The 23,785-nt window shown below is 36.6% G+C and overlaps 1 protein-coding gene and 1 pseudogene across 5 annotated transcripts in view; both read right to left on the bottom strand.

Annotated features, from left to right (window-relative positions):
• The window catches only part of EDA (ectodysplasin A), a 428,098-nt gene that overhangs the window by 315,189 nt on the left and 89,124 nt on the right, over nucleotides 1-23,785 (bottom strand). The gene's annotated exons all lie outside the window — the stretch shown is intronic.
• LOC130543706 (SWI/SNF-related matrix-associated actin-dependent regulator of chromatin subfamily E member 1-like) lies at nucleotides 1,585-21,813 on the bottom strand (annotated as a pseudogene).

Below are 23,785 nucleotides of genomic sequence, written 5' to 3'. Positions count from 1 at the left end.
TAAGCGTCTGCCTTTGGCTCAGGGCGTGATCCTGGCATTCTGGGATCAAGCCCCACATCGGGCTCCTCTGCTGGGAGCCTGCTTCTTCCTCTCCCACTCCCCCTGCTTGTGTTCCCTCTCTCGCTGTCTCTATCTCTGTCAAATAAATAAATAAAATCTTTAAAAAAAAAAAAGGTAGGCTCTGATCTATGGTATCCTGAGACTTGAGGTTTTGACTGTTTTGATTATTGTAGAAAAATTCATACTTCATAAGCTAGTAACTACTCTTAACTGTGGAGACTATTTCTGGATCAATATGACCCAATCATAGCTGCTGTCAACTCCTTCACACAACTCTTAGTATCTGACATTGATTAAAAATAAAAAAAGGGTAAGTGAACAAATATATACTTTTATATGATTATGTTTTCAGGAAGCTACTCTTTGTGGAAGTATACAGGAAAAGAGACCTTCAGTAAGCTGTTGATGGGAACTGGGAGGTTTATAGCTACGGCTTTGGAAAGCACCCCAGTGAGCAGTAGGAAGGCATTTGTAAGAGTAGATTGTGCAGCATCAAAGGATAACTATCTAAAAGAGGTGGACATTTTCTCAATTAACTTAAATTTTGAGACTTTCAGTAGTTGAGGAATAGAAATAAGACCCAAAGGAAAGAACCATCTTCACAATGGCTTTAAAAGGTGACTATGCCATTCGGCTCATGATGCTAAATGTTCCAAAAGCCTTTGGTGGTGTGATATGGAAAAGAAAAATATTAATAAACCAACCACATAACACCATTAAGACTCAAAAACACTTATTTATTTACATTTTAATTTAAATTCCAGTTAGTTAACATACAGTATATTAGTTTCAGGTGTAGAATACAGTGTTTTAAAAGAACTGGAACAAATAGCCCTTAAATTTGTGTGGAACCAGAAAAGGCCCCGAATTGCCAAGGAATTGTAGAAAAGGAAAAACAAAGCTGGGGGCATCACAATGCCGGATTTCAAGCTGTACTACAAAGCTGTGATCACAAAGACAATGGCACTGGCACAAAAACAGACACATAGACCAATGGAACAGAATAGAGAACCCAGAAATGGACCCTCGGCTCTTTGGGCAACTAATTTGTGACAAATCAGGAAAAAACATCCAGTGGAAAAAAGTCCCTTCAATAAATGGTGCTGGGAAAATTGGACAGCTACATGCAAAAGAATGAAACTTGACCACTCTCTCACACCATACACAAAGATAAACTCTAAATGGATGAAAGACCTTGATGTGAGACAGGAATCCATCAAAATCATAGAGGAGAACATAGGCAGCAACCTCTTTGACATCAGCCACAGCAACCTTTTTCATGACACATCCTCAAAGGCAAGAGAAACAAAAGAATAAATGAACTTGTGGGACTTCATCAAGATAAAAAGCTTCTGCACAGCCAAGGAAATAGTCAAAAAAAAAACCTAAGAGGCAGCCCACGGAATGGGAGAATATATTTGCAAATGATACTACAGATAAAAGACTGGTATCCAAGATCTACAAAGAACTTCTCAAACTCAGTACATGAGAAAGAAATAAACAAATCATAAAATGGGCAGAAGATATGAACAGACACTTTTCCAATGAAGACATACAAATGGCTAACAGACACATGAAAAAATGTTCAAAATCATTAGCCATCAGGGAAATTCAGATCAAAACCACACTAAGATATCACCTTACGCCAGTTAGAATGGCAAAAATTGACAAGGCAAGAAACAATCGCTGGAGAGGATGTGGAGAAAGGGGATCCCTCTTACACTGTTGGTGGGAATGCAAGTTGGTACAGCCACTCTGGAAAACAGTGTGGAGGTCCCTTAAAAAGTTAAAAATTGAGCTACCCTATTATCCAGCCATTGCACTACTGGGTATTTACCCCAAAGATACAGACATAGTAAAGAGAAGGGCCATATGCACCCCAATGTTCATAGCAGCATTGTCCACAATAGCTAACTCGTGGAAGGAGCCGAGATGCCCTTCAACAGATGACTGGAACAGATGACTGGATTAAGAAGTTGTGGTCCATATATACAATGGAATATTATTCAGCTATCAAAAAGAACGAGTTCTCAACATTTGCTGCAACATGGACAGCACTGGAGGAGATAATGCTAAGTGAAATAAGTCAAGCAGAGAAAGACAATTTATGGTTTCTCTCATTTATGGAACATAAGAACTAGGAAGATCAGTAGGAGAAGAAAGGGATAAAGAAAGGGGGGTAATCAGAAGGGGGAATGAAGCATGAGAGACTCTGGACTCTGAGAAACAAACAGGGCTTCGGAGGGGAGGGGGTGGGGGAATAGGATAGGCTGGTGATGGGTAGTAAGGAGGGCACATATTGCATGGTGCACTGGGTGTTATATGCAACTAATGAATCATCGAACTTTACATCAAAAACCAGGGATGTACTGTATGGTGACTAACATAATAAAAAAATATTTAAAAAAAAGAATACAGTGTTTCAATACTTACATACAACACTCAGTGCTCATCACAAAGTGCAGTACTTAATCCCCATCACCTATTTAAATCATATAACCCCACCCACCTCCCCTCTTATAACCATCAGTTTTTTCTCTGTAGTTAAGAGTCTGTCTCTTGGTTTTCCTCTCTTTTACTCCCCCTATGTTCATTTGTTTTATTCTTAAATTCCACATATGAATGAAATCATAGGGTATTTGTCATTCTCTGACTTATTTTGCTTAGCATAATACTCTCTAACTCTATCCATGTCATTGCAAATGGCAAGATCTCTTTCTTTTTTATGGCCGAGTAATATTCCATCGTATTGTATTGTATACACAATGAGTGTATTCCATTGTACAGTTCCATTGTATTCCATTGTATGTGTATGTGTGTATGCATGTACACATATATACCACTTCTTCTTTATCCATTCATCAGTTGTTGGATATTTGGGTTCTTTCCATAATTCGGTTACTGTTGATAATGCTGATATAAACATTGGGGTATATGTATCCCTTTGAATCAATATTTTTGTATCCTTTGGGTAAATACCTACTAATGCAATTGCTGGATCACAGGGTAGTTCTATTTTTAAATTTGAGGAACCTCCATACTGTTTTCAAGAGTAGCTGCACCAGTTTGCATTCCTACCAACAGTGTAAGAGGGTTCCCCTTTCTCCACATCCTTGCCAACACCTGTTGTTTCTTGTGTTATTAATTTTAGCCATTCTGACTGGTGTGAGGTGATACCTCATTGTAGTTTTGACTTGTATTTCCCTGATGGTAATTAATGACCTGCATCTTTTCGTGTGTCTGTTGGCCACCTATATGTCTTCTTTGGAAAAATCTCTATTCATGTCTTCTGCCCATTTTTTAACTGGACTATTTGTTTTTTAGGTGTTGAGTTTTGTAAGTTCTTTATATATTTTGGATATTAACCCTTTATCAGATATGTCATTAGCAATATCTTCATCTATTCCATAGGTTGCCTTTTAGTTTTGTTGATTGCTCCTTTGCTGTGCAGAAGCTTTTTATTTTGATGAAGTCCCAATAGCTCATTTTTGCTTTTGTTTCCCTTGCCTCAGGTGACATGTCTAGAAAGAAGTTGCTATGGCTGATGTCAAAGAGGTTACTGCCTGTGTTCTCTCCTAGGATTTTTGTGGTTTCAGGTCTCACATTTAGGTCTTTAATCCATTTTGAATCTATTTTTGCGTATGGTATAAGAAAGTGGTCCAGTTTCATCCTAAATGGGGAAAAACTGAGAGCTTTTCCTCTATGGTCAGGAACAAGACAGGGATATCCACTCTCACCACTGTTATTTAACATAGTACCAGACATCCTAGCCTCAGCAATCAGACAACAAAAAGAAATAAAAGGCATCCAAATTAGCAAGGATGAAGTAAAACTCAGTATTTGTAGATGACGTGGTACTCTGTGTAGAAAACCCAAAAGACTCCACTAAAAACTGCTAGAACTGAACAACAAATTCAGTAAAGCAGTAGGATACAAAATCAACATACAGAAATCTGTTGCATTTCTATATACTAATAATGAAGCAGCAGAAAGAGAAATCAAGGAATCATTGCCATTTACAATTGCACGAAAAACCATAAGTACCTAGGAATAAACCTAACCAGAGAGGTGAAAGACCTGTATTCTGAAAACTATAGGACACTGATGAAAGAAATTGAAGAGGTCACAAAGAAATGGAAAAATACTCTGTGCTTATTGACTAGAAGAACAAATATTGTTAAATGTCCATATAACCCAAAGCAATCTACACATTTAACGCAATTCCTATCAAAATACCTACAGTGTTTTTCACAGAGCTTGAACAAACAATCCTAAAATTTGTATATATATATTTTTTCATTTAAAAATTATTTAGAACACATAAAATGAGGCAACATTTATTCTTTCTTCTTGTCTTCCATTGTGAGGTCTCTTGGTGGTTCTTCCACTGTTGCACTTTTGCTCTCTGAGCCAGTGTTACTATCACTGGTTCCTTCCTCAGCCATACTGTCCACCCCCTCCTGCCTGCTCTACTTGTCTTCAGGACAATGCCTTCTTCACCATTCTGTTGGCTTTCTGTCACTTCTTCAAGGTGTCTCTCCTCTGTCTCCAATGGGATGCTCTTGTTGTCTTTCTTCTTGGCCTTACTAGCACCTTGCTTTTCCTCCAGAACCATGCTGCTCTGACTGCATTCAGCTTGCTCTGCTGCCTCTTTCTCCCTTTCCTCCTGTCTTTTGAGAGCTTGTCCTCTGCCTTTGCAATTTCAGTGGCAATTTTTTTTTCCATATCTACTTCCACTTTCAGACTACACAACCTTTTAAGTTCATTGTTAAATGAATCTGTGCTTTTCACGAATTTCCTCTTCTTTTCCTGGTGTTGTTGCTCTACTTGAAGAAGTTCTGCTTCAGTTTTTACTGATGAACCATTAAGGACCGGACCTGTCCTTTGAGGACCTGCATTCTAGCTGTTGTGACAACTGACTGAACATCTGGCACCACACTGTAAGGATTTCAATGATGAGGTGGTGGTTTCTCTGAAAATGGGTGGTGCCTGTATGCTTCGCTGAAAAGCTATCACTGTAATCATCTGGATCTTCAGCAGGCTGAATATTCACGTAAAGTTCTCCTTTCTCCATGCAAGTCTGTCTCTGTAGACTTTCTTCCTCTAGAGCAGCTTCTGCATGACTTTTTGCATTTATGTAAGCAAGGTATGTGGGGGAGTTATGATAGGCCTTCATAGATTAATTGTACTCTATCTTTTCTGCTTCATATTTATTTAAATTTTCTTGTTTTTCTTCATCAGTGAGATCCTGCCACATGCTACCAATAATCTTGCCAATCTCCCAGAAGTTTAGGTCAGGATTGGAAGCTTTTACTTGGTCCCAGACCTTTCTGCTGCACCTCATGTAGGGCATCAATGATTTACCTGGTGGCTTTGGGGGTTTTGGAATCATAATAACAGAGGATGCCACAACCTGGCTGTTGGTGCCTGGGTTACCTCCCAGCCTGTAGTTGTAGGCAAGATGACTGTATGGATTGTATCCCACAAACCCTGGCATGCTGAGCATTTGTGTTGCAGGAGCTGGGTTGGGAGGTAGGACATAAGATGGACTTTTTGACATTTTGAAAGATTAAGTTCTCAGTTCCTTAGGAATGAATCGGAGACATCTCAGGCAGAAAAAGTGTCCACAGCTCTGGCCTTATTTCCCCAACATCTTTATCCATTCATCTATCCAAGGACACGTGAGATGCTTTCATATCCTGGCTATTATAAATAATGCTACAATAAATATAGGGGTGCACATATCTTTTTGAATAAGTATTTTCATTTTCTTTGGGCAAATACCTAGTAATGGAATTACTGGATTATATGATGATCTTATTTTTTAATTTTTTGAAGAAACTCCATACTGTTTTTCACAGTGGCTGCACCAATTTGCATTTCTACCATCAGTGCATGAGGGTTCCTTTTTTCCCACATCCTTGCCAAAACTTGTTATTTCTTGTCTTTTTGATACTAACCATTTTGACAGGTGTGAGGTGATATTGTGATTTTGATTTGCAATTCCCTGATGATCAGTGATGTTGAACATCTTTTCTTGTGTCTGTTTGCCATCTCCATGTCTTCTTTACAAAAATGTCTATTCAGGTCCTCTGCCCATTTTTTAATCAGATTATTTTGGGGTTTTTTGGTGTTGAGTTATATAAGTTCTTTATATACTTTGGATATGAATGCCTTATCCGATATATCATTTGCAGATGTCTTTTTCCATCAATAGGTTTCCTTTTCATTTTGTTGATGTTTTCCTTTGCTGTGCAAAACCTTTTCATTTTGGTGTAGTCCCAATAGTTTATTTTTACTTTGGTTTCCCCTGCTTGAGAATACATGTCTAGAAAAATGTTGCTGGGCTGATGTCAAAGAAGTTACTGCCTCTGTTTTCTTCTAGGAGCTTTATAGTTTCAGGCCTCACATTTAGGTCCTTAATCCATTTTGAGTTTCTTTCTTTTCTTTTCTTTTCTTTTTTCTTTTCTTTTCTTTTCTTTTCTTTTCTTTTCTTTTCTTTTCTTTTCTTTTCTTTTCTTTTCTTTTCTTTTCTTTCTTTCTTTCTTTCTTTCTTTCTTTCTTTCTTTCTTTCCTTCCTTCCTTCTTTCTCTTTCTCTTTCTCTTTCCCTTTCCCTTTCTCTTTCTCTTTCTTTCTCTCCTTTGCATGTTGCTGTCCAGTTTCCCCAGCACCATTTATTGAAGAGACTTTTTCCCATTGGATATTCTTGCCTCCTTTGTTGTATAGTAACCAACCATACAAGCATTGGTTTATTTTATTAAATTAAATTCTGGACTCTCAATTCTGTTCCATTGAGGAATCGGTGATTTAAAAAAAAAAGATTTATTTGAGAGAGAGAGAACAAGTGGGAAGGGCAGAGGGAGAGGGAGGGAGAATCTCAAGAAGACTCTGCACTGACCATAGGGCAGGGCTCAATATCATGACACTGAGATCACGATCTGAGCCAAAACCAAGAGTCAGATGCTTAACTGCCTGCACCACCCAGGCACCCCAATGATTTTTTTAATTGTGAAAAGTTGATGAAATAAAAAGTTGGCTTTTTGAAAGGATGAATATACTTGATAAACCTCTGGCTATACAAACCAAGAAAAAAAAAAAGAAGGAAGAAACAATCTGAGAAAAAAGAAGGAAGAAACAAATTGCCAATATGAGAAATGAATGTGGGACTAACACGACAACCCTGCAGACATTAAAAAGACAGAAAGGGGACACTATGAACAACTCTATGCCCATAAATTTGACACGGAGTTGGATTAGACCAATTCTCTGAAAGATTCAAAATAACAAAAGCCATTCAAGAAGAAATAGGTAACTTGAACAGTTCTATATCTCCTAAAGAAATTTAATTTATAGTTATAAACCTTCCAACAAAGAAAACACAAGGTTGGCATGGTTTTACTGGAAAATTCTTCTAAAAATTTAAAGAAGAATTAAAGAATAATAAACTTAACTAATTTAAATGATCAATTTGATGAAGTTTGACATATATCACTATCTTCCCAGATTAAAAGAAGAAAATTTATATCTGGGAGTTAATACACATTCAGTAGCACTACCTTACATAAAGCAATAAAGTGGGTATGTTAAGTGTCATAAATATTTTTCATCATGATCCACTGATCAAAAGTCACAAAACATAAACCCTTTCTTTCACTAAAGCACTCACAACATGGGGCAAGTTCCCTTTCCAACATCACATTTTGAGCACCTATCGAGTACACAAGACTTAACTAAAGTTCTTGCCTCCAAATAACTAACAGTATAGTTAGAAAGTAAAACTTACAGTATCAAATGAGGCCCCAGAGAGGTATGGTTTAAGGGTTTGAAGTCTGGATAGGATTTAAAAAACAAGAAGATAATGCTAGCTACTTCCATTCACACCTTAACAGCCATTTCAAAGTAGTAAGACAATATGCTTGCTATCTCCCAAACCTCAAGAGCTCATTCTTACAGTCTTGTCTTGGTAAATGACGCTGCCTCTGCCTGGAATGCCCTTTGTCCTCTTTTTCACCAAGTCATAACCCTTCAAGCTTTGAAAATGTTCCTCAAGACTCTTCTCCTTCAGGATTGATTCATTAATTAATTCATTTGCTCACTGAGAAATATTTATCAAGCACCTAATACATCTAGGTACTGTGGATACAGGAGCAAACAACAAAATCCCCTCTCTAAAAGAACTATGTCATTTTAAGGGGAGAACATACAATAAACAAATAAATGAAAAAAAAGTAAAGTAGTGGATAAATGATATGAAGAAAAATAAAGAAAGGACATTAAACAAGGGTGGTGTGCAGGAGATTTTTGTATGTTATAAAAGGTGGTCTGGAAAGATATTTGTGATTTGAAAAAGATCCAAAAGAAGTGAGGAAGAAAACCATATGGTGTTTACCTATGGAGGTGGAGAAAGATATTCCAGACAGAAGGATCAGAAAGTACAGAGACCCCAAGTCATCCGTGGCATGTTTGATACTAACAGTAAGGGGTGGTGTGGTAGAAAATATGGTCAAAAAGGTAGCTTTATGTAAGCCATATTGAGGACTGTTTAGATAAGAAGCCAATGGGAGCAGAACAGCAACATGATTTGGTATGTTTTAAAAGGACCATATGGCTATTGTGTAGAGATTAGAATAAAATAGGGTGCAAGGGTGGAAGCAGAAAGATCAGTTATGAGGGTACTGAAATAATCTAGTTCAGAGATAATGGTGGTTTATATCTGGATGGTAGAACTGGAGAGGATGAGGAGCAGTGTGGATATATTTAAAATTCTGAGCTGATAGAATTGCTAAGGGATTGGCTGTGGGGTGTGAGAGAAAGAGGAGAACTAGGGTATAAATGCTCAAAGAATGTCCTTTTGTAGGCAAGAGATGATGGAATCTAGTGCATAAGTGTATGGGTTGACTTTAGATAAAAGCATATACAGTTTATAGTAACAGGAGAGAAGACAGAGAAAATAGGTAGAGATGCAAGTAGGTGAGTAGGTGTGGAAGTAGGAACTTTTGGAGTTTCACAACTGATTGCTTTATCTTTTCTCAGTGAAAGGAGAAACGAGGAACTGAGAGTAAAGAGGAAAGATGTGATGAAGATTCAATGAGTGAAAAGAGGCCAGGAAATAGTCATCCAAGGAGATATCCTGACCAAACTGATTTAGATCCAGTTACTCACTTTACCAAATCCTGGGACCTCCACATAAATTTCCACCCAGCCCGATTCCTTTTTACTAGGTAGATGTTCAACTCTGCTCTCTATTTGCTCTGATTCCTTCAATAAATCCTCATCCAATGAGGTACTCTATGGTTTACTAGAAAGAGAATAATAGAGATAAACTACCCACTCCATTGTGAGGAGAAACTTCCACACCAAGAGGTATGGCTCTATAACACCTCTTAAATCTGGGCTCTTCTCTCCATCTGCACTGCCACTGCCCTAGTTCAGGCCTTCATCATTTCTCACTTGGGCTTTTGCACCAGCCTCCTAACTCATCTCTTGACCTTTCCCCTTACCTCTCTCCAGTCCATCGTCCACACCACTGCTGATATATAAATTTATTCAACTCCCCTGCTTAAAACCCTTCATTATTATCCTTCTCCTTTTTCTCTTTAAGGACCTGCAAAATTTTCCAGCTGAATCTATCACTCCATCTCCTCCTCTTGCCTCACAGCCTATACCCTAGCCATGCATCCCTGAATACATCAAATCCTTCAATTCCCCTGTGCCCCTGTACATCCTGTTTCCTCTACCTGAAATGCATATCTTCCCTTTATCAACAAGGTATTTTTACTAATCATTAGAGACATAACTCAAATGTCAACTTCTCAGTGGCACCACATGCAGAGGTGACCTCTTTTCTATGCTTACATACCTCCCCCATAGCACTCATCTCACTATATCAGAAGTATTTATGTATCTAACTTCCCCACTAGATATATTGTTCATCTTTCATCACAAGCACTTAGCACAATGCCTGGCACATAGTATATCAACAAATGCTTATTGAATGAGTTGACTGTAGAGTCGAAGAGATTAGAAACAGCAATAAAACAAAAATATAAGTTGACAGATGAAATGCAAATAAAAATTCCTTAACACACCCAAACAATATATATTTCTATAAAATGTTTTAGGAATAGGAAAAAAAAACAGAAAATCTCAGCAATATTAAAGAAGAAGATTTAACTTTTGACAAAGATGATAAAACAAGACCTGACAGAATAATGCATAGCATAGAAAACACCCCTCTTTTTTCACCAAGTATGCACAACAACAGACGGAATAAATTTTTATTCCAAAGTGTTTTTAAGGCAGATATTGACTCTAGAAAACAAGTTATCTGTAGACTTCTGCTCAGAATAGTAGAAATTTCCCAAGGTTTTATATATTATGCACAGTAAGAACAAATGTTGTCATATGTGTGGTCCTGCAGTTTACAAAGCACTTTCACATGTATTGTCTCATTTAATTCTCACAACAATCCTGTCAGGTAGATTTTATTGTCCTCCTTTTACAGATGAAGAAACTATGGCTCAGAGAATCACTAATCCCACATCATATAGTAAAAGAGTTAGAGGTAGAGCTAGGATTCTAAGCCACCTCTGTCTGACTGTGAATCTATTATTCACGATACAGGCTGAGTTGATGTTTTTGTGGCTTCCCAAGAAGTAAACCAAAGTGAAGCCAATGAATTGTTGATGTGTTTTTTTTGTACTTTCCGTCTTTTCTTTCTCTTGATTCATCAGCCTGAATATTTTCTACTGACCTAGAAAACCTCAGAATATGGAGATAGAATCTTTACGGAAGTAATTACATTAAAGTGAGGTCACTAGGGTAGGCCCCAATCCAATATGACTGGTATTCTAATAAAAAGGCGTAAATATGGACAAAGAGATAGACATAGAATGGAGACAGTGTGAAGAGACATAGGAAAAAGATGACCATCTACAAGCCATGAGAGACACCTGGAATAGATCCTTCACTAATGGTCCCCAGAAAGAGTCAACGTTGCCAATATCTTGATTTCTGACTTCTAGCATCCAAAAACTAGGAGACAATAAACTTCTGTTGTTTAAGCCACCCAGTCTGTAGTACTTAGTTATGGCAGCCCTAGCAAACTCATACTGGTAAGCCTAGTAATTTTTGATTAAATGCCAGACATTGCATATTAAAAGTTGGAGGAGCTCTGGATATTATCTTCCTTCACAGAAGATTTACTTTTGTTCCTGCCAGGTGATGAAGGACAGATCACCTTAATCCTGCCTGAGATTGAGCTGATTCAAAGCTGTGTTTTACTCTTTGTGAGGGATGGCATTTTTATAGTTTATCCTTTCTCTTGGAGTTCAGCCCTTTGGGGATCCCAAATGAAAACCTGTAGTAATTACCAGCGTCCCTCCTCTTTGGCAGGCTCTATACTCCAGTTCTGACTCTCCAGCATTGTGAAACTTGCTGAAAGCCCTGCTTAGCTACTCAGATTTGTATCTGCCACTTTCTGCTTAATTTCTCAACTTCTTTGCCCTGTACCACTTAGAAATCAGCAAATGACACAAGGGGAAGGTTGTGTAAAATATTTGACCAAATTTATTGTAATTTCTTTCTCTGGCATCTTAGACCCTCAAGTCCGATTATCATGATAGCCCTGACCTCCAATTTTTGTCTCTACAGCTCTGTGAGATGCTAAAACCTCTGCTCAGCCTTTTTGTCTCTTAATTACTACTTTCAGATTGCCTTCTCAATCTCTCTACCTATACCACTTACATTGGTAAATGCCTTGAAAGGAAATATCACTCAGAATGTTGTGCCCACCTCAATAAATCTCTCTTCTCTGGGATTTAGACCTCTTGTTGCTTTGGTAGCTTTCTGATGCTTTCAAACAAGTATTTTATAATTTTATACAGCTTTTCTAGTTCTTTCTGAGGGATAGTTAGTCTGACACAATTTAGTCTCTCAAAGCCAGAAGCACAAGTCCCCATTTCCATGGTTTCTAATTCCATTGATATGCCTGTCCTTGGTTCATCCATTCATTCATTCATTCATTCCAACATGTATTAAGCACATGGTAGATGTCAATAACTCTGCAAGACTCTGGGAAAACAAAAAGTCCTGTCTTTAAGAAACTCACAGTAAAATCATTGGGGGTGAGACTACAAACATAAATAGTGAAAATACAATGCTGAAGTGTTTAAAACTAGAGGTGTATGGAAGATGCTATCAAGAAGAAATGAAAGTAACTATCTTCTTCTGGTGCAGGAATCAAAAAGTTATCACAGAATAGAAGATATTTGAGGTAGGTCAAAATATGCCAGGTGAATGAAGAGTGGAAGTGAGAGAAGAAAGGCACTTTGAGAGGTGATAATATTATATGAGTAAAGGTATGGCAGTAAGCATGGGAAATTACAGTTAGTTTGGTACTATTGGAACTAGATGAGTGATAGGGTGTGGTAGAACATAAAGGAGGAAATGCAGGCAGAGTTCTGATTGTGGAGGGCTCTTTCTCTGCCCTAAAAGTTATTATTTAGGCAGTTTATGGATAATGACATTCCCAGAGGTAGAAATCTACCACATGTTCAGCAGATTCATGGAGAATTCAACAACAGAAATTTAAGACTTCTCCAGTCAATGGCTTATAAATTCAAAGGCAGTATTGTCATGCTTAAGCAATGTAGTAGGATTACTAAGCAATAAAGTCAAGTCTTTGAGTCACCTGACTAGTTTATAAGGAAAAAAAAATCTAAAACACTATAGTAAATACTATGTGGCCAAGAATTGAAATGATTTGAGTTTTATTTCCTAAGCGTATAAACTCAGTTACCTATTAGAAAACTCAAAAAACAACAAGAGTTCTAATTTTTCAGAGGCTATTTGTCAACATTTGCCTTTAATGACATTGCCATCAAATGGCAATCTGTTAAATGCCTACTTACTTGTGAGGCTGAATACCCAGTAAGTCTGATAGGAGTTGTCCCTTGGATTTTAAGAATCTAAGATGCCAGACAACACAGATAACTATCCCACAAAGATACCAAGACAGCAGTATAAAAACACTGAACATCTACATAAACTGACAAGAAGAAGTGTTTACATGATCTATGCCTCAGGGCGCTGTCACTTCTGTGACTCTCAGGTCAACCGAGTTTAATGAAGAAGATGTGATTTCTAGCTCTTGCAGGCTGACAGCAGAGAAAGGGTTTGGCAGACAAAGGAGAGGGCATTTTTCCAGAAACATGGTACAATGTGGAAACAGTCTAAGCAAGAGGATCCTGCATAAAGAAGAAGCCAGATTATGTTTCTCTAAGAAAAGCAAAGTCATGGATTGGGCTAAAGGAAGAGATGAGGGAAGAGACGTGGGCCATGCAAGCACAGAGAGGGCTCATCCTCATTTTAGGCCCAAGGGCTCAATCTATATTTTTGCTGGCAAGTTATAATTCTGTAACTTAACATAAAGCATACCCAACCACTACTAATCAATCCTTTACCACCCCCCCGAAAGGGCTCAACAACTCTCTACAAGCATTTGAACAAATCACATCTAGCAATTAATTCACCAATGAAACATCACTGAGAAAGTATAGTACCTAGCCACCGCATACCACCATTTCATGATGGAAAATACTAGATCTTGTGCCATTTCAATTAGGTTTCTGATATCAGAATCTAAATACCCAAGTTAGAATTTGGTGATAATACCAGAGCTGGCCCTCAAAAACAATCTAAAACATTCAAAGGTTAGAGTTAGCAAGACCATAGTTCCAAGCATCTCCAAAAGACTAACAACAATTTGGATTCCTATTCTTGCCAGGGGAAGAAGAGGGGAGCTAAAAATATAGGTGGAAGAAAGCAGGAAAGGTTGAATCCCTGAAGAAAACTCACATCCTTAAGATTACATAATACTGCTCCGAAGTAACTGAACTGCAGCAGAAAAATTTCAAACACATTCCAACATGCCTCTAATTAAGATAGTTTTGGGAGGTTCCAGAATTATAGCTATCAAACGTGAAACCTAAAGAATTTACCAAGATTAAAAAGATTGCCAACTTTAACTCGGGAAAAAACACACTGGAAAAAACAGGTTAGTTAGAATATACTCATAACAATGACAATTTGTTGACCTTTATACAATTGCTACATCATTTTAGATACAATTGTTAGTGGTAAACACCTGAATTACAATAGGGTAGACACTGTGCCAAATATAAAATTAGATATGATTCTTGTTCAGAGAGTTCAAATTAATTATCTGATAAACTTTATATTTCACCAGAGAAGTATGCAAATATACTATAACCATAAACTTATTTTAAAATACAGCAAGAAATTCAGGTAGGACATATGATAATGTGAAATGTCTAACAAGCAAGAATTTTTGTAGCATGTAGAAGCAAGCTGGGTACTCACATGAGGTATGTATTTTGAAATGTTTATGGATGGTTAACCAGAAAGGCTAATTTAACACCTACACATCAATTGCATAGAGACAGAGCTGTGAAATATTTGCATTTACTACTCCGTAAGAGGACCATCACAGCACTGGCTTAAGAATGCCAGTTGTAATTAAATTAGATGAAATTTCACAATTTAAAGGATATGCAATCTCCTTCCCTGAGAATTTTAATTTACATAGGCTGACTGGAAGGCTCTCAAAAATGAAATTCTGACTATAAAACTGCAAAGAAGGAGAAAACAGTAAGTATCAAATGAGATAGCTGTCAAAAGTTTTTTATAATCTTGGGTTTTAAAAATGTATAACAATAGCAATAGCATTTATTGAGTATTTACTCTGTGTTAGGAACGGTGCTACATGCTTAATGTGTATTATCTCATGTAATCCTCAGAACAATCCTATAAAGTAGTAGTATTACTTTATAGATGAGGAAATAAAAGCTCAGAAGTTAAATAACCAATTTCAAATCACACATCTAGAAAAAAGTAGAGGTAAGATTCAAATACAAATCTCAAGTTGGCAAAACACTAAAAAAGCTAATGTTCAGAATACCAAGTCTTAGAAAGAGATATATTCTGAGCATAAGAAAACGGGATTTCAAATTGCCATCAGAAATGAAAAGAAATCTAATGTTAAGTGACACAGAGAAAGAAAAAAAAATTCCTACTTATCTCCATGTATCCTCTGCTAAGAAAATTGGAAGACCAAGAAAGGGCACAACAAATATTAGTAGAAAAAAAATGAAAACAGAGACACAAGAAGAGATTAAGAAGCAGTTGTCCTAGAATAATCACATTCCAGGATACCGGAAAGACCTTGGGCTAAGATTTTCAAACTGCTGTCTAGACAGAATTGCGCATAATGAGAGAGGGACAGAATTCTGGAGAGAGGCAAATGTAGTCTTGATTTAAAAAAACAAAGTCATGTTTGCAAGCCGGTGGATTTAATCTCAATTCTAAGCAAGTTGAATGGAACACATTATTATAGAGAAAGACTTCTGGTATGAGTAGAATGGTATTTTTCCCTACTTCTGCTAGCTAAACACAAGTATAAAACCTGGAAATGGTACAAAAGACAATCAAAGGAGAACTCTGAAGGGTGGTAAGAAGAAACTGAATGGTTTGGGGACACCAGAACTAGAGAACAGTACACCAGGATGTCTTGCATACCTGCACCCAACAGAGAAAGGCCACCCAGACCCCATGTTTCCATATCCTCCACCCTAGTAAGAGATCAGCCCAGGTAGACTCATTCCTCCCCAGAATCAAACAGGAGTATGCCTGAAAACATCACCACTACACAGAATCAACAGGGAGCTAAAGGGGTTCTGGACCCAATTCCAATATGTGGGAAAGGAGGTTGTTTTTATACCAACGATTCTCTAATTCCAGGAGGGTGTCTAAGAATTCAACTTAACTCTGACACTATCTACCCAGAGATAGCATTAGATCCCATAGGTTAAGGGTTTGGTCTCACAAGACTGATCCTTCCCTCACTTCAGATGCCAATAGTAAGTTCAGGTTGTCACCTGTGCTTCTGACCAACTAGCTATAGGCCAGAGGTTCTAGTGACCCTCTCCTTGGGTTTGATTAAGTTGCTAGAGCAGTTCACAGAACTCGGAGAAGCATTTTACTTACTAGATTACTGTTTTATAATAAAAGGATATAACTCAGAAATAGCCAGATGGAAGAGATACATGGGTCAAGGTATGGGGAAAGGGTGCATAGTTTTCACGTCCTTTCTGAGCATGCTATTCTTCCCATGTCTCTATGTGTTCACCAACCTAAAAGCCCTATGAGCCCTTTCCTTTTTTTTTTTTTTTAGGTTTTTAAAAAATTCATTTATTTGAGAGAGAGAGCGCAAGAGAGGGGGGAGGGAAAGAGGAGAAGGAGAAGCAGACTCTCTGCTGAGCAGGAAGCCAGTGCAGGGCTGACCGAAGGACCCTGGTATCATGGTCTGAGCCAAAGGCAGATGCTTAACTGACTGAGCCACCCAGGCACCCCTCCTTTTGGGTTTTTTTTTTGGAAGCTTCTTTACATAGGCATGATTGATTAAATCACTGTCCATAGGTAACTGACTCAACCTCCAGCCCTTCTCCCCTCCCTGGAAATCAAGGGGTGGGATTGAAAGTTCCAACCCTCTAATCATGGTTGTTTCCCCTGGCAACCAGCTCCCACCCTTAGGTGCTTTCCAAAAGTTACCTCATTAACTTAAACCTAGTTGTGGTGAAAAGGGCCTTGTTATAAATAATAAGATAGCCATTTCACCTTAATGGCTCTGAAGAAATTTCAGGAACTGAAGAAAAGAAACTAAATATTATTACAAAAGATGCTCCCAATGATTGCTCTTGTCACTCAGGAAATTGCAAGGGTTTGGGGAGCTGTGAGCCAGGAACCATAAATGAAGACCTAGTATATATGAGAAATATACTTTAGTCATCTGGGTGACCAAATATGTATTTCTTATAAATCACAATATTACACAATCCTCACCAGAAATAAGTAGCCAGGAGAGGTACTCCTGCACCACGCCTGAGACTCTCCTTGCCCACACAGAAATACTGAGGCTGGCAGGCAGAGCAGACAAGAAAGACCCAGCTATAGCAGGCAGCCTGGTCTGGGAAGCCTCTTTGTCTCTATAGGACCAAAACTCTGTACCCCTACCCAAAGACACTGGGAGGGAAGACAAAACCAGACATAGGACTCAGGTCACAATAAACATCCCAGTTCCAGGAATCTTCTCTGTCTCATAGACCCAATACTCCCCTCCCTTACCCAGAGACATTGGACCAGTGTGAGGGTAGGGGACATTGGTAGAGGAACCCACTGTGCCCATTCTTCACTCAGGGACATCCAGTGGTAGGCCTGGGGAAACCCCTTCTTTCCCATCAGGCATCACCAACAGGGACCAGTGGGAGCCCAGCAGCACCAGATAAACCAAACCAAACAAAATTATACCACAAAGTCTATGAAAATCAAACAACCATTGGAACCCACAAAAGTAGGCCAAGACTCTCATGCTAAACCTAAACAATTTGGCTGTCTGCTAAAATAAAAGAATTAAATAGGACCCAGGGTCTCCTAATATGATAGATACACATGTATGTATGATACAGTAAAAAACCACTCGTCCTACCAAGAAACAAGAAAATAACAACTTGAAGGAGAAAAGACAATCAATTGAGGCCAGCACTGGGCTGAGTCAGGGGTTAGAATTATTTGACTAGATTTTAAAGCAGCCATCAAAAAAATGCTTCAAAAATCATTTACAAATTTTCTTAAAACAAACGAAAAAACTAGAAAACCTCAACATAGAAATAGAAATTATAAGAAAAGAACCAAATGGAAACTATAGGACTGATACACATAATGAGAGGGAAAAAAAGATCGCTAGAGGGCTCAATAGAATAATGGAGATGATAAGGGATAGAATCAGTGAACTTGATGGCATAACAGTAGAATTCACCCAATCTGAACAACAAAGAAAACGTAGACTGGAAAAACATGGAACAGGGCCTCAGATACCCGTGGAAAAATAAAAAAATCCAAAATTTATATCATTGGAGTCCCAGAAAGACAGGTGAAAGGATGTGGGGCTGAAAGAATATGTGAAGAGATAATGGGTCGAAACTTGCAAAATTTGGTAAAAGACACACATCCAGGAAACTGAGTGAACTCTAAACAGGATAAACTCAAGAAAAAAAATCCATGCCAGGACACATTGTAATTAAAACTTTGAAAACTAAAAGCCAAAAAAATATTGAAAGCAGAAAGAAAGAAATGACACATTATCTATAGGAAAAAATCAATCCAAAGAAAGACCCAGGGTTTCTATTCTGAAACCACAGAAGCCATAGAAAGTGTCACAATATTTTTCAAGTTCTGAAAGAAAACAACTGTCATCCATGAATTCTATATCTGGTGAAACTACCTATCCTTCGGGAGTGAAAGGGAAATAAACATATTTTCATATGAAGAAAAACTAAAAGAATTTATTGCTAGCCAATCTACCCTAAAAGACTGGCCACAAGAACTTCTTCTTTTCTTCCAAAAGAAGTTCTTTCCTTCACAAAGAAAATGATAAAAGAAGGAAATATGGAACATTAGAAAGGGAAAAGAATAATGGAAAGAGCAGAAATATAGGTAACAAGAGTAGATTATCTTTATTCTCATGAGTTGCATAAATCTTTTCTGGTAATTGAAACAAAAATTATAACACCATCTGACACTTTATTCAATGATATTTAATTATGGGGAAAGTAAAGAGACCTAAATGTAAATAAGGTTTCTAAACTTCACTTGAAGTGGTAAAATGTTACCAGTAGACTGTTAATCACATATTGTAATACCCAGAGCAACCACTACAAAAATTATATAAAGAGATGCACTCAAAGACACTATAAATAAATCAAGCTAGAAGTGTTCAAGTAAGAAGACAAGGAAAACAGAAGAATGAGAATCAAAGAAAACAGACAAAATGGATAATAGAATGGCTGACTTTCTCTCCTGGCTTAGTTCACGTAGCATTATAGTGTCTAGCTCCAACCATGTGGAGTGCACTTTTAGTGATGAGCACCAGAAGATGTATGGAATTGCTGAATCACTGTATTGTACACTTGAAACTAATATAACATTGTATATTAACTAACTGAAATTTAAATAAAAATTAAAATTAAAAAAATTAAAATGGCAGACTTAGACTCTATCTATCTATCACCTTAGAGGAGGCAACATTTATATATATATATAACCTTAGAGGCGAATGGTCTAAATATACTAAATATATACTAAATATATACCAAATATACTAAATATACTAATAAAAAAACAGAGACTTATACAGTGGCTAAAAATACATGACCCAATGAATCATTCTTTACAAGAAACTCACTTCAGATTCAATAACATAAGTTGAAAATAAAATGGTTGACAAAGATATACCATACAAATATTACTTTATTTTTTGAAAAAGCAAGAATGACTATATTGATATCAGATAAAGTAGATTTCAGAGCAAACAAAATTACTACAAACAGGGATATTACATAATAATAAAGGACCAATCCACCAGGAAGATGTAGCAATCCTGAATGTCTCTACAACAAACAACAGAACTTCAAAATACATGAAAAAAACTGATAGAACTAAATGGAGAAATAGAAAAACCCAGTATTATAGTTAAGGACTTACATGCCCTGCCTTCAGCAAGTTATAGAACTACAAAAGAGAAAATTAACAAGGATATAGAAGATTGGAAAAATACAACCAATAGAATCTAATTTCTGTACATAGAATTCTTCACTTAATAGCAGAATACACATCTTTTTCAAGTGCTCATGAGACAAACCATATCCTGACCCATAAAACAAACTTCTACAAATTTAAAGTAATTAAAATCATATAGTATACTATCTAATCATAATGGAATGAAACTAGAAATCAATAATAGACAATGGAAAATTTATAAGTAACTGGAAATTATAAAACACACTTCTCTATAATCCATGGGTGAAAGTATCATCAAAGGAAATCAAAATTACATAGAAATGAGTGACAATTAAAAAGCAACATAGCAAAATATTGGATTTAGCAAAAGCAGTGCTGAGAAACAAATTTATAGCACTAAATGCTATCATTAGAAATAAGGAAAGGTCTCAAATCAACAGCCTAAATTCCTACCTCAAGAAACTAGGGGAAAAAAGAGGAAAATAAATGCAGGGGAAGCAAAAGAAAGGAAATAAAGAGCAAATTCAATGAAATTGAGAATAGAAAAATAAAATAGAAAATCAATGAAGCAAAAATCCGAATCTGAAAAAAAATAAAATTGACAAAACTCTAGCAAGACCGACAAAAGTAAAAAGAGAAAAGACACAAATTACCAATGTCAAAAATGAGACAGAGTATATCACTAAAATCTACAGCCTCTACAAAGATAATAAGGAAACACTATGAATAACTTTACGGTCATAAATTTGACAACTGAGAAGAAACAGGCCAATTCCTCAAAAATCACAAACTACTAAGCCTCAACCAAGATGAAACAGACAATCTGAATAGTCTAACAAACAACAGAAAAATTCAATTTGTAATTTAAAAGTTCCTAGCAAAGAAAGTTCTGGGCTCAGCTGGATTCACTTGAGAAGCCTGCCAAACATTTAAAGAAGAATTTCAATTTTATGAAATCTCCTTCAGAAAAGCAAAAGAGCAGGTAACACTACCCAACTCGTTTCATGAGGCCAATATTATCTTGATACCAAAATCAGACAAAAGACAATACAAAAAAAGAAAATTTGCCAATATTATGAACTTAGACATAAAACTCCTCACCAAAATATCAACAAATCGAATCCAACAATATATAAAAAGAATTATAAACCACGACCAAGTGGGGTTTATTCCAACTATCCAAGGCTGATCCAACGTTCAAAAATCAATCAATATAATCAACCATAATCAACATACTGAAGAAGAAAATCATATGATCAGATCAATTGATGCAGGAAAGGTATTTGGTAAAATTCAACACTCACTCATGAAAAAAGAAAACCCTCTCAGCAATTTGGAATAGAAGGGACTTACCTCAATTTGATAAAAATACCTACTGAAATCCTACATCTAACATCATACTTAAAGATGAAAGACTGAGTAAGATAAAAACAAGGCAAGGATACCTGCTCTTAATACTGTTATTTAGCATAGTACTGGAAGGTGAAAGAAAAGTGTATAGAAGAAAACTATCTCTATGTGTATGTAGAAAGTCCCAATGAAAGTAAGAATACTCCTAAAACCAATAAGTGAGTTCACCAAGGTCACAGTATAGAAGATCAACACACAAATATTCAATTGCTATTCTATTTACTAACAATGAACATGCAGAAGCCAAAATTAAAAACACAATACCACCTGTGGTATATTATTTTTATAACTGGAAGTTCATACCTCTTAATTCCCTTTACCTATTCCACCCATCTCCGCAATCCCCTCCCCTCTGCAGAGATGAAAAGTATAGCACAGGGAATATGGTCAATAATATTGTAATAACGTTGTATGGTGACAGATGGTGACAACACTTATCATGGTGAGCCTTGAGTAATGTACAGAGCTGTCAAATCAATAATATTGTACACCTGAAACCAATAAAACATTCTATGTCAACTACACTTAAATAATAAAAAAACACAGGGTGCCTGGGTGGCTCAGTCAGTTAAATGGCTGCCTTCTGCTGGGGTCATGATCCCGGGGTCCTGGGATTGAGCCCCGCATCTGGCTCCCTGCTCAGCAGAGAGCCTGCTGCTCCCTCTCCCGCTCCCCCTGCTTGTGCTCTCTCTCTCTGTCAAATAAATAAATAGAATCTTAAAAAAAAAAAAACACACAATACCACTTACAATTGTTCTGAAGAAAATGGAATTACTTAGATATATACTTAACAAAGCATGTGCAAGATGAAAATTACAAAATGCTGATTTACAGAAATCAAATACCAAAATAGATGGAGAGATATACTGTGTTTATAGATTAGAAGATGATAAAGATGTTGATTCTCCCCATATTGATTCACAGGTTTATTATAATACCTATCAAAATCCCAGAAAGGATTTTTGTAGACAGGCAAACTTACCCAAAACTTATTTGAAAAGGCGCAGGCCCTAGAATAGCTAGAACAACCTTGGAAAAGAACAAAAAAGTGGGATGAATTATTCTACCACATATTAAGGCTTCCTATATAGCTCTTGTAATCAAAACAGTGTGGTATTGTTGGACAAGTAAACATATAGATCCATGTAACAGAATAGAGAAACCAGAAATAGGAATACATAAATATGTTCAACTGATTTTTGACAAAGGTTCAAAATCATTCCAATGGAGAAAGCATAGTCTTTTCAACAAGTGGTGCTGGAACAATGAATATCCATAGGCAAAGATACTAACCTTGACCTAATCTTCATTCCTTATACAAAAATTAACTCAAAACAAATCATAGACTTAAATGTAAAAGTAAAATTATAAAAAGTTTAGGGAAAAAAGATATGATTAAAATCTTTGGGACTTAGGGTTAGGCAAAGCACCAAAAGCATGATCCATAAAAGGAAAAATTGATAAAATGAATCTCACTAAAATTAAAAACTTTTTCTCTGTGAAAACCTCTGTAAACAGATAAAAAGACAAGGTTATAGGCTGGGAGAAAACATCTGCAAACCATATATTTGACAAAGGACACATTTAGATTATATGAAGAATTCTCAAAATTCAACAATAAAAAAACAATCCTCCTAGATAATGAAAAAAGACATGACACTTATTTTTTTATATAATATTTTTTATTATATTATGTTAGTCACCATACAGTACATCCCTGGTTTTTGATGTAAAGTTAGATGATTCATTAGTTGCATATAACACCCAGTGCACCTATAAGACATTTAACCAAAGAGGATGTAAAGATGACAGAGAAGTACATGAAAAAGATGTTCAATATAATTAGCCATAGGGAAATGAAAGTTAAAACCACAATAAGATTATCATTATATACCTATGCAAATAGCGAAAACAAAAAATAGTGATAACACCAAATGCTGGCAAGTATGTGGATAAACAAGATCACTTTCGCATTGCTGATGGGGATGTAAAATGGTACGGCCACTCTAGAAAACAGTTTGGCAGTTTCTTTAATAAAAAAAAAAAGTAACTAAATGTACGACTACCAGAGCACCTAGCAGCTGTACTTCTGGCCTTTATCTCAGGAAAACGAAAACTTATGTTCATATAAAAACCTGTTAGTGAATGTTCGTTGCAGGCTTATTTTTAATTGCCAAAAATTGGAATCAGCTTTGATGTCCTTCAACAGGTAAACAGTTACACAAACTATGGTACAACCATATCATGGAATACTAGCCAGAGACAGATACGGGTTTTGTTGGACTTGAAGTATATATAAATTGCAAGATCTTCTTTAAGAAAAAGAATACAGAATTATAAATACAAAGTTAGCTATAGGGCCTTGGAAGGGGCACCTGCAAGTGAGGGGTCTTAGAACTTAAGCTTTATTATCTTCATTATAAATCTACCTCTAACCACTGTTGTAGTGCCAGTTCCTAGCACAGTTCCTCATGCATAGGGGGTGCTCCATAAAAATTTACTGAATGAATAATATGGAGTAGCTTAAAAAAGGCCCATATCACCTGAAGCTATAACAACAGACATATATCCAGATGAAGAATGTGATCATCAGGCCTGGTCAAATCACATCTAGAATATTTTTCTTACAAAACATTTTATAGGAAAACAGATATTTTCCAA

This window comes from Ursus arctos, chromosome X, assembly GCF_023065955.2.
Source record: "Ursus arctos isolate Adak ecotype North America chromosome X, UrsArc2.0, whole genome shotgun sequence".
NCBI classification, from domain to species: domain Eukaryota; kingdom Metazoa; phylum Chordata; class Mammalia; order Carnivora; family Ursidae; genus Ursus; species Ursus arctos.
This window is presented reverse-complemented; position numbering and strand designations above follow the sequence as displayed.